This window comes from Branchiostoma lanceolatum, chromosome 16 (genome assembly GCF_035083965.1).
Source record: "Branchiostoma lanceolatum isolate klBraLanc5 chromosome 16, klBraLanc5.hap2, whole genome shotgun sequence".
NCBI lineage: Eukaryota > Metazoa > Chordata > Leptocardii > Amphioxiformes > Branchiostomatidae > Branchiostoma > Branchiostoma lanceolatum.
Genome location: NC_089737.1, coordinates 833,116 through 849,026, shown reverse-complemented (window position 1 = coordinate 849,026; position 15,911 = coordinate 833,116). Strand labels below are relative to the sequence as shown.

The following is a 15,911-nucleotide window of genomic DNA, read 5'->3' as shown; positions in this document are numbered from 1 at the left end:
TTCTCATTGATTATGCCAGGTAGGTCACCATTTGCATAATTGTTGTCTGTCGATATTTTTCTCTTTCTAAGTTACATATATTACATGTCTGAGAGTCCTATTACGAAATACAGCTGTGGATGGATCCTGATGATATTTAGTAGGTGAGTAAAGATCGGGGAAAAGTTCGAAAATGGGCTTCGGGCTTTCTATGGTACTGCAGCGGAACTTCCGGTTTTGATATCTCGTGTTGTGGACCTGCCATAGTCGTAATTTTTAAGCTGTGGATAGCTCTTGAAACAGAAAGTAAATGGTGCAGGTTTGGACGCCCTTGGGACTTGTTTAGTACTTCATGAGCTGTTTTGTTCCGACTTTGAAAGAGAATAACCAAAGAAAGCACGTCGGCAAAACGTAAGCGTTTAAGGTCGTGTTCTCGTATTTAAGGTTAATATCTCGTATATAGGTTCATTTACTTGTGTCCAAAGACATATTTTATGCAACGGCTGTTACTCCGATACAACGTTCACCAAGGAGAACAAAGGAGATTGGGCAGATATGATAGGTTTAAATAGCAGGTTAATTAACGTACACACATTACGTTCTGCCGACGTGTTACCCAAGAAGGGGCTGAGGGATCGTCATCATTTTTTATATGGAGATAGACGTGGTGATTTGCAAATTACAATGATGATCATACAAAGTAAGGTCTGATTCACATGATTAATGAGGAAATCTTATAAATCTGTTGCAGTTCATGATATGACTCTCAAACATGTGACAAAAGTAATAAGAAAGAGATAGATGTTTATCAATAGATAGATATCAATTATGCAAATGAAGATCTGAATAGCATAATCATTTCCTTAGTGGCAAAAGATGGGAGTTTCATACTTGTGGCATTAGAAAGTTAGATAAAGGGGAACATCATTAGACCTAAATCATACAAACCAGAGCCTCATTTGCATGATTTATGAGAAAAAACTACGATATTTGTACTTTAAGAACTGACTGCAGTTCTGATCGGGCAACGTTTGCTTTCAATATCAAGCACAGAGGGGTAAACGGGACTCATTTCAATCACGAGAAAATAAAAGATGCACAATGATAGCTAGTAAAAAATTGTCACTGATTATAATCTTGCTTCAAAGCTAAGATGTCGAGATCAACCCAGGACCTAGACCACTTAAGTCCACAAAAGACAGGGAAACTGGCCCAGGTGGTGGCGTATGAATTTATGTATTTCTTGCTGGTGAATATTTGATTGTTGGAGACAAACTCAATTTGCAGGAAGGAACCGCTAATGATCAGTTCATATAAAAAACCTCCATTGGAGCAGGCCAGTAGCTGGATGAATTTGGCAAATCTGAAAATAAGATCAACTCTGACAATGTGATCATCCTTTGAGACTTTAACACTCCTGGTATAAAGTAGGATGACAGGATAACAGGAAAACACTCAGCGCAGGCAGAGAAGCTATTGTACTCAGTGGATAACAATCGGTTATTCTAAACGATTCAGGAACTAATTTCTGTTACCTGGTTTTAGTTAAGAACCCAAACATAATTGAAAAAGAAAATAAACAACACAATAGTTTCGGGAATAAGTGGATACGACATGGTACCGGTGGACATTGATATGGCACTCAAACAGAACAAGAAAACCAAGATAAAAGCATATATTCGCACAAATTGATCAACTGCCATCAACAGAATAATCTTAGGGACTGTGCAAAAACCTTAAACGAAAGAACTAAGGTAATGCCCATGAAAAATTGGTCAGGCGACTTTAAAAAGGAGATAAAGGACACGATGAGCAGACAGTTCCCAAGTAAAACAACAGCAGATGCAACCTGTCTCGGTTCAACAGAAATCAAGGCAGAATGAAGGTACTTTGGTGATAAGAAGGTATTTTCGTAATCCCTCTAAAGCATCAGGGCCGGACCAAATACCACCTTGGTTCCCCAAAATGTCAGCTAGTGAAATCGCACCTGTATTATTTTCTTGACAGTCGTAAGATGCATGCGTACTCATCAAAGAGAGAGAGAGAAAGAGAGAGAGAGAGAGATGCAAATGTTTGTCATTAGGGAGATAGATCGATCCCCAGCAAAAATCCACATGTTTCATTGGCCTGTTTATCCTGTATCTGCATCTGTATCTGTATAGCCGCTATAACCGCCCATCGGCATAACACACCAGCCTCGAGATGAATCATGCAAACAGCCACGTCATGAAGAAATCATTGACGGACAACAGGTTGCAAAGCAAACGGCAGTTTGATCAGAAAATGCTACATTATACACATGACGAACAAATGTAACCACCTACAAGTCCTGTTGTCAGGCTCTAGCAATACCAAAAAGCCATCAGTACCTTGGTGTTACATCAACAACCGGACTGAGGTGGGGTGCCCATATAGAAAATAACATCTGCAACTCCGATTGTTATACCATGATCCTATCTATATGCTATCTCCAGACTATGCATGATGTACAAACTAACTAAGTTAAGTTCCAGGGCCTCATACTTCCGCCAAATGATTTTAAGCTTTTCGACTGCAGGTGTATTTATTATTGATTATGCAAATGACCTCGTTTGCATAGATTGTATCAGTTGATCATCTTCCCCATCTAGATGACAGAAGTTGTCCAAAGTATGACAGACTTGTCTTAACGAAGAAGGCTAATGTAGTATCTTTAAACCAATTATGAAAATGAGCCCTCCATTTGCATAATCAATAATCAACCATGTTCGCCTTTATGTACTGGTAACTTCCAAATGCCATCAGAATTAAGTTCCCGTTATTTATTGATAGGAATTTTTAGTATACTCTCATTTATCATGCAAATTAGGTCTTCATTTGCATTTTGTATTTATCAATGTCCCAACATGTTTGAATAGTCCCATCATGGGACACAGCGGAGTCTATAAAATGTCCTCATCAATTATGCAACTTAGATTCTGGTTTGCATAATTACCATCTAATCATCTCAAGCTATACTTATACTTTAGCTATCTGTATACCAAAAAACATGAAGGTCCTTCAACCATGTCTTGAATTTTTCTGCTGCAAAATCGACTCCTGCAGCTCAAGAGCTATTTACCTATCAAATATCACGACCGCATAATGTCCAGAGCACGAAATATCAAAACAAGAGGTTCAGCTGCAGTACCTTAACATGGGGACCACAAAAATTTACTCATTAAGTCCTTTCCACAAACCGACTATCAAGACAATCCACCCAGACAATTTCGATTCGTCGTGTTCACACAAACACACACACACACACACACACACCACACACACACAAACACACACACACACACACCACACACACACACACACACAAACACACACACACACACACACCACACACACACACACACCACACCACACACACACGCACACACACACACACACACACACCACACACACACACACCCACACCCACACACCACACCCACACACAAACACACCCACCCACACACCACACACCACACACACACACCACACACACACACACACACCACACACACACACACACACACACCACACACACACACACACACACACACACACACACACAAACACACACACACACACACCACACACACACACACACAAACACACACACACACACACACACACACACCACACACACACACACACCACACCACACACACACGCACACACACACACACACACACACCACACACACACACACCCACACCCACACACCACACCCACACACAAACACACCCACCCACACACCACACACCACACACACACACCACACACACACACACACACCACACACACACACACACACACACCACACACACACACACACCACACACACACACACACACACACACCACACACACACACACACACTTATACACGGCACCGAAAACATAAACGTCTTGGCGAAGGTGATAAACTGGCAGACGTATCAACTACTAATACCAGCTTAGAAAAGAACAGAAATAGTCAGTACCAGTGAGAGCTATCAACCTAGGATCGTAGAATGGAACTCTTTGCCATCAAGTATTGTAGGAGCATCCTCACTAGATAGCTTTAATCAACGCTTGTAATCAGATGTGCAAAGGTACGTGTGATCGAGGAGGTTTAATCATTATTTAACCTCCTTGGTGTAACGGGTCATTCAGTATGATATAGCCAGCTGCTGTGCGTGCCTACGAAGCTGGTGTGTTACGCCGAAGACCGGTTATACTGGCGATATTGATACAGACGGCTTTCTTTACTAAGATAAAACTCTACCAACATTAATTGTGTTCCTTGCATGGAGAAGATGATCAGCTGTTATAACATAGGACCGCAATGAGAGCATACCATCTATCTCGCGTTTTGGGCATGCTATGGTCTTGATTCTTGAGTTATACATAGCTTTTTGTAGGTTTGGGCCCCTAGTGGCTTTTTTAAACTGCGGGGCCGATTTTGTTTCAGAGTTATGTATGAGTGACTATGTTTGGCATTATTTTAGACCGTTTGTATTCTCAGCAAAGGTAAAAATTGAGATTTACATTTTGGCGAGGATATGGGTTCGTTGAAGTCTAGTTAATCTCTAAATCTCTAAACATCTACTCGCTCAAGTCAATATTTCAGTCGCGTAGGTATTGTTGCTTTCAGTTCTCACAGCCTCTACGTCTATGTCACCAAACTCATAACCGTATATCCGAAGGTAATGTGATTCTGATCCACCAACGAAGCACCCGCCGCTTTTGTAAATGGCTGATTCATACGTCAAGCGTGATGACTGGCTCACACTTTCTATATACTACAGCAATGTCAATAGATATTAAAGCTCCTCATCTCGCTACATCTGTAATGTGAAATGTAGATAGCATTGTTGGCAGCCGTCAGTCTCGCAAGACTATGGCGTCGCAGCTTGGTCACTTTGTGGGTTGTCCGCAGGGTCTGCTGTGGCTATACAGTCCAATCTTGGAGAGGCAGACTCGATTGCAGTTTCTGCATACAATGCTTGTTACTCATCTATACCATATAAAAGCGTCACACAAATGACAAACTTGTTGTTTTGAAGTTTGGTAAGGAGCTTGCAGTATGCAGCTCTTCCTCATAAGCTGACCCGCGACCATATATTCTATGTTACAGATAACACACCCCATATTAGGTAACTACGTGAATTAACACTAGCTCTGAATGTCAGTCAACCTGGTATTGTAAACCAGAGAATGATTTAATGAAAATGTGGATAACAGGATGGCCAAGGGCATTGTAATTGCCCGACACCCCCTGCCGATTGATACATCGCTGAGACAATATAAATAACCCCCATTTAAAGATAAAAGCACGCTACTTTGCGAATATTCACCTACATAGGGGACATTTCATAGGGTTCTTCCTCTAAAGGTGCATTTCCATATCGACAAGTAGTTTAGCTTAGTTCTGCTTTGTTTTACCAACCCTAACCCTAACAGACGATGATGATAAAAGGTTTCTTAAAGATATAAAACACCCGCAGCTTATTTGCTGAATTACGGATTTCTGAGAATTGTTTTCAAAACTCTTTCTGTGATATAACACAACACAACACAACATCATTATTATCATACATCAATAAAGCCAAACACCGTAATAACACTTGTTGTCTTGAGCTGTTGATTATACATTGATAAAATCTAAGATGCACAACCATTAGAAAATAACGTGATTTTCGTTGAAAAGGATTTACTTAATAATTCATGCCAATGAATTGACCCGCTTGCATAATGCAAACAAGTCGTCTGAACAAGTTTAGCCAGCGATGTGAAATAGTGTAGGACGATTAGAATTGGGTAGGCTACTTCAATGTTACGTTTGACGTTACAATGATAATAGATAACATGAACATTTTCTTATAAAATCACATTTCATAGCGCTATCCCGACCAGCGTTACTTAAATGCCCATTGGAAGGCCCTAAAAGGTCACGATGACACAGCGTCATTTATGTCCAATGATACGTCAAAGGTTATCATGATGAAACTAATGTAAGAACAACAGATGCTTTAAAACATGGACGCCGCATTCAACCAATAAATGGCCATGTAACACTATTCAAGATAAAAAAGATAGAAAAATAGAAAAAATTGACGAGGCCTGTGCGAGAAATTAGATCGAATGTGAGAGGAATTGCGCACACCGTTGGTCTGCAGGAAAGGATGCATCTACATTCCCATCCCATCGTAGCCCTGCAGGGTAAAACTTCCATAATGTTTGGTAGGACTTATCATCCTTACCTCCAGACCTACGAGAGCTGTTCAATGAATTTCCCGTTGTAATGGGTTGAAACTACACAGGTACAATATACATATCTCTATAGCTTATATATATATATAACCATATGTTTATTTCAATTTCTGAACACTCGACAGTTTCTATTTTGCATCTGCCTAGAGTCCAGTGGGGTGCAATCGGGAAGCCAGTTGAAAAAAGAGCAGTAATCAGGTCTTAATGCCCCTGTCACATAGCAGGGGTCTGCGCGCTGTTAATGGCATTTTCGGCAGTAATACGCCCGGTATTTCCCATAATCGCGTGATTTTTAGGGATCGGCCGATGTTCGCAGGTTCGCGAGCCCCGTCCAACGTGATGAGGTGGACTTTCAAGTGAAAAATACGACCGAGTCTTTTTATGGCGATTTTTGACTTTGGTGACCTTCGATCAACAAATAAGGCCGGAACTCTCAAACTATGGACTTGAAGACATGATTTGTTAACTGAAGGCTTATGTGCGCTAATTTTCTATTAACGAGAAACGAAACTAAGCAATGGAACTTTATCTGTGAAAAAATTGTATTTTCAGGGCGCTGATGACAAGTCTGATTTCAACTCACACCTCATTCCTGTCTACCTGTAAAGGAGAAACTGTATGAATAGATAGACATACACTATTGTCAAGTGCAAGCAGCCTCCTACATTGGCAGGAAGTGGGTCAGGGGACACCTAAATTGAACAGCCCTCGTATATCCGGCAATGGCCCATCAAGCAAAAGTGAAAATAATCCTTTGGGTATCTAAATGTCACGGCATGTTTCTGAACTGTACCAAATAGGGTCCTGTAGATACAAAACTGCCCTACATCAGAGATGCCATGTATCTTTACACATGAGGCTGTAACCATGGTTTGCTCAAGGACATGTAACAATTTGTGGTTTAAAGGTCTACTGACTACTTTATGCACAAAATTTAAGGGATAATTATCTACTTTATGAATTAGTAAGGCAGCTGATCAGCAGAAAATGAAATTCAAAGGCAACCTGCGTAATGCATGGCATTGTTTACTTACCGGCTGTCCTCTCGCTCTACTGGAGTGAAATAGTTTTGGAATATTACTTATTCCAACAAACAAACAAACAAACAAACAAACAAACAAACAAACAAACAAAACAAACAAGTAAGCAAGCAAACTATCAAACAAACAAACAAAGCCACCAACCAACCAACAAACAAACCAAGAAACCAGCAGGTCGCCGTAGATGACCTTCGACAAGACGTTTGTATGTTTGCTTAACACCATACTGCACACAGCTATCGATAAATTGCTATAGTATTTGTCGTGTGGCCGTGGGTAGGTGTCACCAAAGTTTGATTATTGGAGAACTATCAAATTGTTACGGTACTACAGCGAAAGTTTCGGTTTTGGTATCTCAGACTCAGGATAGTTTTCGGGCATGGGAACGTGTGCGGAGTTTGTTTTTCAGTGCTCAGAACTTGAATTTACCAACGGCTCCTGCGTGACCCCGCCGGAAGTTGTTTCCCCAGCTGCTCACAGTCCCCTGGTCACTGAGCAGCTGGGGTCTGATTGCTTGTCGGGCTCTGATGTTTTTTTTTGCTGTAAGCTCTCTTCACCAGGGAGTAAACCCAATTGTTTGTCTGTCTTGATTCCCTGACATGGAATCCCCCAGCGGCGTCAGGGACCCATTGCGCATTTGCGCGACTAAAATTTGGCGGGGTAATTGAAATAACTAACACTGATCACAAGCAATCGGAACGCTGGGGGTATCACAAAAGTTGAAGGGGCTCGCGTTTCTAGAAATGTCTATCTGCTTTGTTGGTCACTTCGTAAACCGGATAAGCCAAACATGTATCTATGGATCCTCCTGATCCTCGTAGGTAGCATCGTAGAATAGCAATGTGGTTTAAGCGCCTCAAAGCTTTATTGTATTTCGCCCATACTACAGTTTGGGTGAAATATATTGTTTTTTGTCATGTTCTTTTTATTCCTTTTCTTCTTCTCCTGCTGTCACTCCAAACTCTAGTTAATGAATAAACAATAATTTCCTCTAGAGATTGACACATGTAGTTTAGGTTTGTAATCTGATGCCTTTTGTCTAATGGTAGGCCTTCGTATTAGATGTAGAGATTGTTCTGGCATGGCCTCTGACTAACTCGTGTTAGTGCTGTAGAGTCAGAATGAAAAAATGTGGTATTTCGAGAAGTAAAAAAAAAGATTCATCGTTATGAAATCTCTGGTGCTTAGGGTCGTGTTATACTACTTATTGGTCGTGTTACGCTACTTATCGATCGTGATACTTTTTTTCCATTTCAAGGGTGACTGTCTGTAGTCACTACCATGCCGTTCCTTTATTATGCGATGATAAGATTGAAGAACTTCCAGTCAATTTGAAGAAAACTTTACTTTCTGTCACTTCACACAGCTTCTTAGCAATCCTTCCCACAATTTCACGTTGTTATGTAAATCTTTTCCTGAATCGAAATCTTCAGTGACCAGCAGTGAAATTCAAAAAAGAATGATATAGTTGTTCCAATTCATAGGCAATATGTATTTCACTTATTGCAATTGATTGACAATAGAACCGGATTAGCCCCTACTTTTAGAGGGGCACACCTGTATCATCTGTAGAATATTGCCAATATTTCTAACAAAGTGTGAAATACTACCTGGAATTCAGAATGTCAGATTGAAACTTTTAGGTCCCTTGACAGCGGTTGATCCAGTGAAAAAAGGTTAGGTTCGGTACGATTGCTTCTATACGGAACTTTTACACAATCCGAGGGCTCTCTTACCAGCATACCTGTAGCTCAAATTTGGACAGATCCTAATTTTTCAACTTTTCAGTTTCTTTCATGTTGCTTTATCTGAACTATGCATGATAGAAATGCCCGAAGATCCAGAATAAAGAATCGGTTATTTACTATTTTGATCTCTGTAAGCTCATATCTATCAGTTACTGTTAGACGATGGGGATTCCATACGTGACGTAGAAAGAGGCATGCAACCTTATATCATATCCATAATCTGCATTACCGTCATCACGGGCGTCTAGCCCTGACCAATTTTCCAACTTCCCCAGTCTACGACGTCATTGGCGTACCAAAATTCTATAAAACATGTTGTAAAAACTTAATAAAACTATTAAATGATATAACAGTACGATGTATACTTATACTATAGCTAATGGTGATAGCTATGTTAAATTATGAAAGCTTCATATCAGTTGTATATAGAATGGAAAAGTTGGGCAATAAGAAACCAAAGTTTTGCTCAATATTGTAACGTAGCAATATGTTATGTCCAGTATCCAAAAGTAGAAGAATGGTATAAAATGCACAAACGCCACGATACACTCCCATCATATAACACATTTCATAGGTCTAACAGATCTTACAGATTATCATGATATTTATCAATGTGGGTATGTGATAACTTTTACTGCCCAATGCACCATCTTGTGAGAGTGATTCTGTACGTATTTGCAGAATTGGAAAATGAAAATAAGGGCGGCACGCGGCGTTTGTAGACTGTGCAGGGGAGGGGGGGGGGGGGTGTTAATGTACTGATGTACCGTTTTGGGGTTGATTGCTTTGGCAATTGGTCCTGCCGATTTGCTAAATATTCGCACGAGATGTGTAGAGACACCAAAGCTCGGGCATGGCTGACTTGCCTGATCCCTTGCCTGCTGTTGATCAAGTTACACACATAACGTTGTAGAGTGCAAGGTGAACCATGTATTTGTGTGGGAAAAGTATAGACTGTTGCGGGGACGACAAGATTAAGATCGAATAGGTCCACTACCAAAATATTGTTTTTCTTGTTTTTCCCTCTACAAAGAAAGTTATCTGTCACCAAGAATATTGTTCTGTATACAAGAATCCCTGTTTTAAGCACAAATAAGAATTGCATCTAATAATTTTTTTGAAAGTTCAAGAAAATTATTCTAGAAGAATCAAATGTTTAAGAAAAAGTATCTCAAGGAAGGAATCTGTAAGAACACCACATTTGACCAAACAAAAAACAAATCTTATTGTAAGACTGAGAAATTTTTCTTAGTTTTCTAGAAAATTCTTATGCCAGAAATATTTTCTTAACTTAAGAAAAAAAAGGAAAATTCTAGCTGTAAGAATTGACATACAAAAACTTATTGAATGGTCTTGTTTTTCTTTGTATAATAAAATCTTTCTCAACATAAGAAAAAAAGAAAAATAAGAAAAAGGATTTTTGGTAGAGTAAACTTTAAAACATCTAGTGCCATTTTTTCAAGGCATGTATACTAATCAGGAGACGTAGTTTTTATAAGATGTAGATAGTCATAAATGTCGATGGTGAAAGAACTCATTACCATATCATGAGTTTCCTGATCCCTTTCCTGTCTGTTTTGGTGGGGAATATTTGTAACTTTATAATGCCCCATGCAAATAACAGTAAAACACAGCAAAGCTCACCGGTTCGTCAAGTCTGAATAATGGTAAATCTTACAGTACGTTTCACTACTACAATAAACACATAATTTGGCATTGATATAGATAGTTACTACATGTAGTTAAGGAGAAACGTGAAATAATATGATGTTGGTATCCAATGGCCAAGAATGCCATATGATAGATGACTGCCAGAATTCATTAAGCACACCACACGTGTGACGACAGAGCCTTGACAGAGTTTTGTAAAGGTTTTTAATATTACGACAGAAATAGGACATTGACTGATTGTCGGTCCTACTCTTTAACAATAAAAGGCAGGTGACGTTGTACCTTTTTGATGAATAGGAAATGCAGCCTTCTTTCAAATAGACGTCTCTGAAACTGCCAAACGCAACAGGCTTTAGCCAAAATGTTTTATTGATAAAGGTCATAAATTTCTGCTTAAATGGAAACATTTGTCACCACCATTGCCTAAGTGCCAATACTGCAAACTAAAGCCTGGTCGATTGTCTGCATTTTTACCCTATGTCAGCATCACTATGGTTAAGACATATATCATAAAAGTGGAGGCGCTTTTTCCGCTGCATGCAGCATCCAACTTGTCGGCCATGTTGTGACAGTTGGCCATGGAGGTCATAGGTCAGTGACGTGCCGCTCAAGTCTGAGCTGTTTATTGACACACATGTGTTCGGTCATACATCGCGCGCAACGCATAATATCCCTTCAAACATACCGCAATGTTCACTAGCAGCCCAAAATGTAATAGACGACGACGACGACGTATGACTGGGCTTGATAGAAAGGAGTCGATTGAAAAGGTTCAGTATTACTCAGCAGGCCTGGCAGCGGAAAAAACGTGAACTCCGCTTACTTCCTATTTATGGTGCGTCTAGCCTGCGGATCAAATCTCAGGCTCGGCTTACACTGTGAATCCTTGAAGCCAGGCAGCCATATTGTATGTAGGCGAACATAACATGCAAGGGGACATGATACGTCCACATGTGCAGTTCAAGCCGCCCCCTCCCCTTCATCACTAATCCATGTGTTGACTGATATGAGATATGTTGAATTAATGCATAATGACGTGACCGGACTTGCGACGGCCAGAAATAATTCCTGCTGATAGCGTGAACGTAGCTCTAATGAAGGAAGTATTTTGACGTAGAGAAAGGAATTTCTAAACCTCGTTGGAATGAAAACAAATCAGCAGGGATGAGAAGACTTTAGAGATGGATCGCATACCAAAGTATTCAGCCAAAATGGCACAACTGTAGGCTGGTCACGATTATCCTTAATCTAAATATTACAGAAAACACAGAAAATTCTTCGATCGGTATTCGAGTACAATGATACCATTTACGATTTGTCCATGATTTGCGGTTACTCACACTACAGAGCCATCAACAGTTCGAGTTAAATGCATGAATTTGATGTTAGATATGAATCTCTGTTGTAAACAGCGACAGTAGATATGAATAATGAACTCACCAGGTCGTGACAGCTCTATTCTGTAGTTTGTTGCAAACCGCACCAAGTCATTCAACAAAAACATTCTTCTCCAGCCGTTGAATCAGATGCAGAATACCAGGCTATCTATGCATCCCATGTTCAGATATGCTAGGTATGAACGACTAAAAATTACCCCGGTAATGTATGCGAGGTCTCCAACATTGGATCCTGCCAATGAGAAAGCGTGCGTTTTAGGCGGCCTGCCGTGTCAAAAGTCCATGTCTGTTCTAACCAGTTCTTGGTTCAGGATCTCTTGGGAGATGGCTGGCCACATCGCTGTCATATTTGAGCACTAGCTAATCAGCGTCTCGTAAACACCGGCTTCCTCCGCCTCTCGAATGCGTAATGACTTACGCAACCATAATGTACCAGTAACGTGCTTTGCAACGTGTGAAGGGCCGATAGCCTGCCCTTCAAGACAGAAAAGGACACCCGAAATTTAAATATTGAGACCTGAATGAACTCGCGCTGAATCGCCGTTGACAAGTTCTGCCCATCTCAATAATGCATACGAATAGTAACGGCAATGACAGTGAGACGATTTTGATTTTAGTGTACACAAAATGTCCGCTCTGATATGAAACAAAAGGGCGGCTTGACAAATCACAACAATCAATCATGTTGATATGTCAGAACTGGTCCCTCCCCCGTTTGACTCCATAACAAAGCCAGTCTATGCACGATCACCCGAGTCTCCATTCAGCAGTCACGTGTATAAAATGTCGTATCAGATACATGTATACCGTTTACATTGGCTAAATGACTTTTCATATTTAGACGCGTTTGATACGATATCTGAAATGGACCTGTGCCATTCAATCAAATTGTTTTGCAGAGAAGAGATTGAGTCTTCAGCACACAGATAAGATGGAGTGGTAATTTACTGACGCCCCTGGCGGTTTGTGTATCATGTGGCATTTCAACATTTCTAGAATGTGTATAGAAAGGATAATTACATAAAGGTCAACTTCTTCGGAAAACCGCAAATAGGCTTACATCGATGAAGAATAACGTTGTCTCGGTGTCTTGAAATATATTAATATATAAATATTGTCATGCAATTATGTGAACAATTGCTTTTTTCCAGGACGTTCTGTTGCCTCCGTTGTAATTTCATCAATAAAATGAAAAGACGCTGATATTCCAGTGAATATAACAAACACGCTCCTCTAAGGGGCAACTTAACTCAACTGGTTAGTTCCGCCTCTCCATTTTCTAACCTTCCATTCGCTTGAAAAAATGGCTAGTTTCATTTGCAAATTCGTTAAGGTCATTTGAAGCAGAAGGGCAGTTGCGCATATAACAGAATCCAATCTTTTATCCCAAGGGACAGCCTTGATCAACATCGCAACACAGCTTCTTCATTATGTGTTGTTGGAGTGGCTGGCTGACACAACATGCACGTACAAAACACGACACAGTCGTGTTCACCCACAGTGTTGTGTTGTAGAAAATGTTGTGAAACACCCTGCCGTTCTCGGTCAAGTCACACAGCTGTTCGCATGACATAATGTACCGTCCCCCGTAGTCACACAGCGGTTCGCATGACATAATGTACCGTCCCGTTCGTTACGAGGAGAGATGAATTGATATGGCGAAAATGCGGTCAAACAACAACTGCCCGCCTACTGAGAATATTAGCGTGTCAGGGAGACATTCCAAAACTTCAGTCTGCGACATTTTCCATCCTTGTGTGGGGTTTAGTTTGATGGACTGGTTGCCGTAAGCGTGTTAGGGGGAGCAACGATGATACTATATCATGTTAATAAAAAAAATTGATAAAATATGAGACATGAATTTGTTAGGAGGATCACATTTCAAGTATTACATACCTAAATCTAATCCTACAAACATAGTCAGATATGTATGTATCCCCTGTCTCTGAAGGAAGGTGGAGTGTCAAAGTATACAATTACCTACCACTTTACCCGGTGGAAATAATCATCTAAAGAAAATAGTCCGGGAAACGCCAGGCATACAAGCATTTCGAAAACACAGGACTCTCATTGTTTTTAAATTCCCTAAACGTGTCGGGGAATATTTGCCCACATAAAGCAGCCGCTGTGGCGCACTGTCGGCGTTCCACGTACCGTCATTACATATACAGCTGTCTGCTGGCGTGAGCAGGCCCGGAAAAGGGCTTCACCAGAATAACCATGAGGTGAAGCTTTGGGGAACCAGACAGGGAATAATGTCAGAACAAATCAGCGTCATACCTTGGAGGACATCCTTTTTTGGTCCATTTGCATAAGTTAAAGCCTGACGCGTGTTCGCAAGCCGCTTGAAATCACATCCGCTGAAGAGGAAGAATGTAGCGGGAGCAGCAAGCTGAACGACGCGCGTTCATTCAAACATTGTTGATCCGATTGTGTACAGCATGAGTTGCTGTGGAAATACAACAGGGCGTAATGGAGTTATTAACTCGCTGTAATACTGTAATGACTACCCAGGCCGCATAATGATATCTCATGCCATATTAGGAAACGGTGTTCTCAGAACTCTGCTGACGTATGTAGGTGGACAGAATGGGCCCGTCACACGTAATCAGCCGTTTAAAGCCCATTCAGCGCCATCCTAGGTCATATATCACAAACTGTAATTGTAATCTGGAAGGACGGCTGCATTACTACAACAAAATGGTAACCATGGTTACATCGGCTTGCCCACCTGCCACGTTCCGCCGAGACACCTGTGCATAGTTTGATCTGGTCACCAGGGAGACCAGGTAGCACGCACTGCGAGACGGAGCGGGGCATGGGAGTGCACCTGCAGACGCGTGATCGCCCGTGTATCTACATCCATAAGCATGAAACAAAGACAAAGCAAGCCATACATACAGGTGCTGTAAGAATCTCGAACAAGATATCTAATAAAAAAGAGATAATGGAGACATAATGGAAAAGTTCCTAAGAATATGTTTTGTAAACAGTACTTCTAGCAGAAGGACGCACACGAAATCGGTCATTGTCAACAACAGACGTTAAGCTGTTTGCTGGGATATCTATATCTGCTTTAGGACAATTCTGCATGGAAACACAAAAATTTGAAACAACCTCATATCTCTATGAAATATTCTAATCATACAAATGACTCCCAAATGTACATAATCTATGCATGGTCATGTACACCTTTAACTAGCATACACATGTCGCAATATTGACAGTCCAATCATTTACCACTTAGATGAGTTATGGCGCTTATGCATTGATTATGTAAATTAGTAGTTTATCTGCATAATATGTATCTTTCAATGTTCCACCTGCCATAAAATACACATGTTACACATATCTGAGTTCTATAATAGAAAACACTACAAATATAGATTTTCCTAATTGACTAAGCAAATGAAGAACCAATTCGCATGATTCGTACTGCATTACTTACATCTCTGTCTAAGCTACCCGAAAATCAAATATCATGGAAATACGTCATTCCTCTGTTCAGTTATTCCCCTTGGAAGATGTTGGCAAAAATTCCCCTGCAGTTCCAGAACAAGCTGCTAGGGGCCAAAAATTACACCACTTTTATTCTTACATCACAAGCTATCTGCCACATAGAAAAGTAATCAAGACCATAGCACGTCCAGGTCAAAAGATGCTGAAAAAAATGCTGCAGTACCAAGGTCACATACCAGGGTGCCCAAAATCGAGCTCGTCTTCCCAACACCTACCCCCATACCAAATATCATCATAATCCATCGAGAGGACCTTGAGTTATGCTGATTATAATATAGTCCGGAAACACAA

The 15,911-nt window shown here is 40.6% G+C and overlaps 1 protein-coding gene across 1 annotated transcript in view; it reads right to left on the bottom strand.

Annotated features, from left to right (window-relative positions):
• The window catches only part of LOC136421363 (sodium channel protein type 4 subunit alpha-like), a 77,981-nt gene extending 65,303 nt beyond the window's left edge, over nucleotides 1–12,678 (bottom strand). The window contains exon 1 of the mRNA XM_066408608.1: nucleotides 12,145–12,678. The gene's annotated coding sequence lies outside the window, so the exon portion shown is untranslated. The remainder of the gene's footprint in view (nucleotides 1–12,144) is intronic.
• Nucleotides 12,679–15,911: the final 3,233 nt, after the last annotated feature.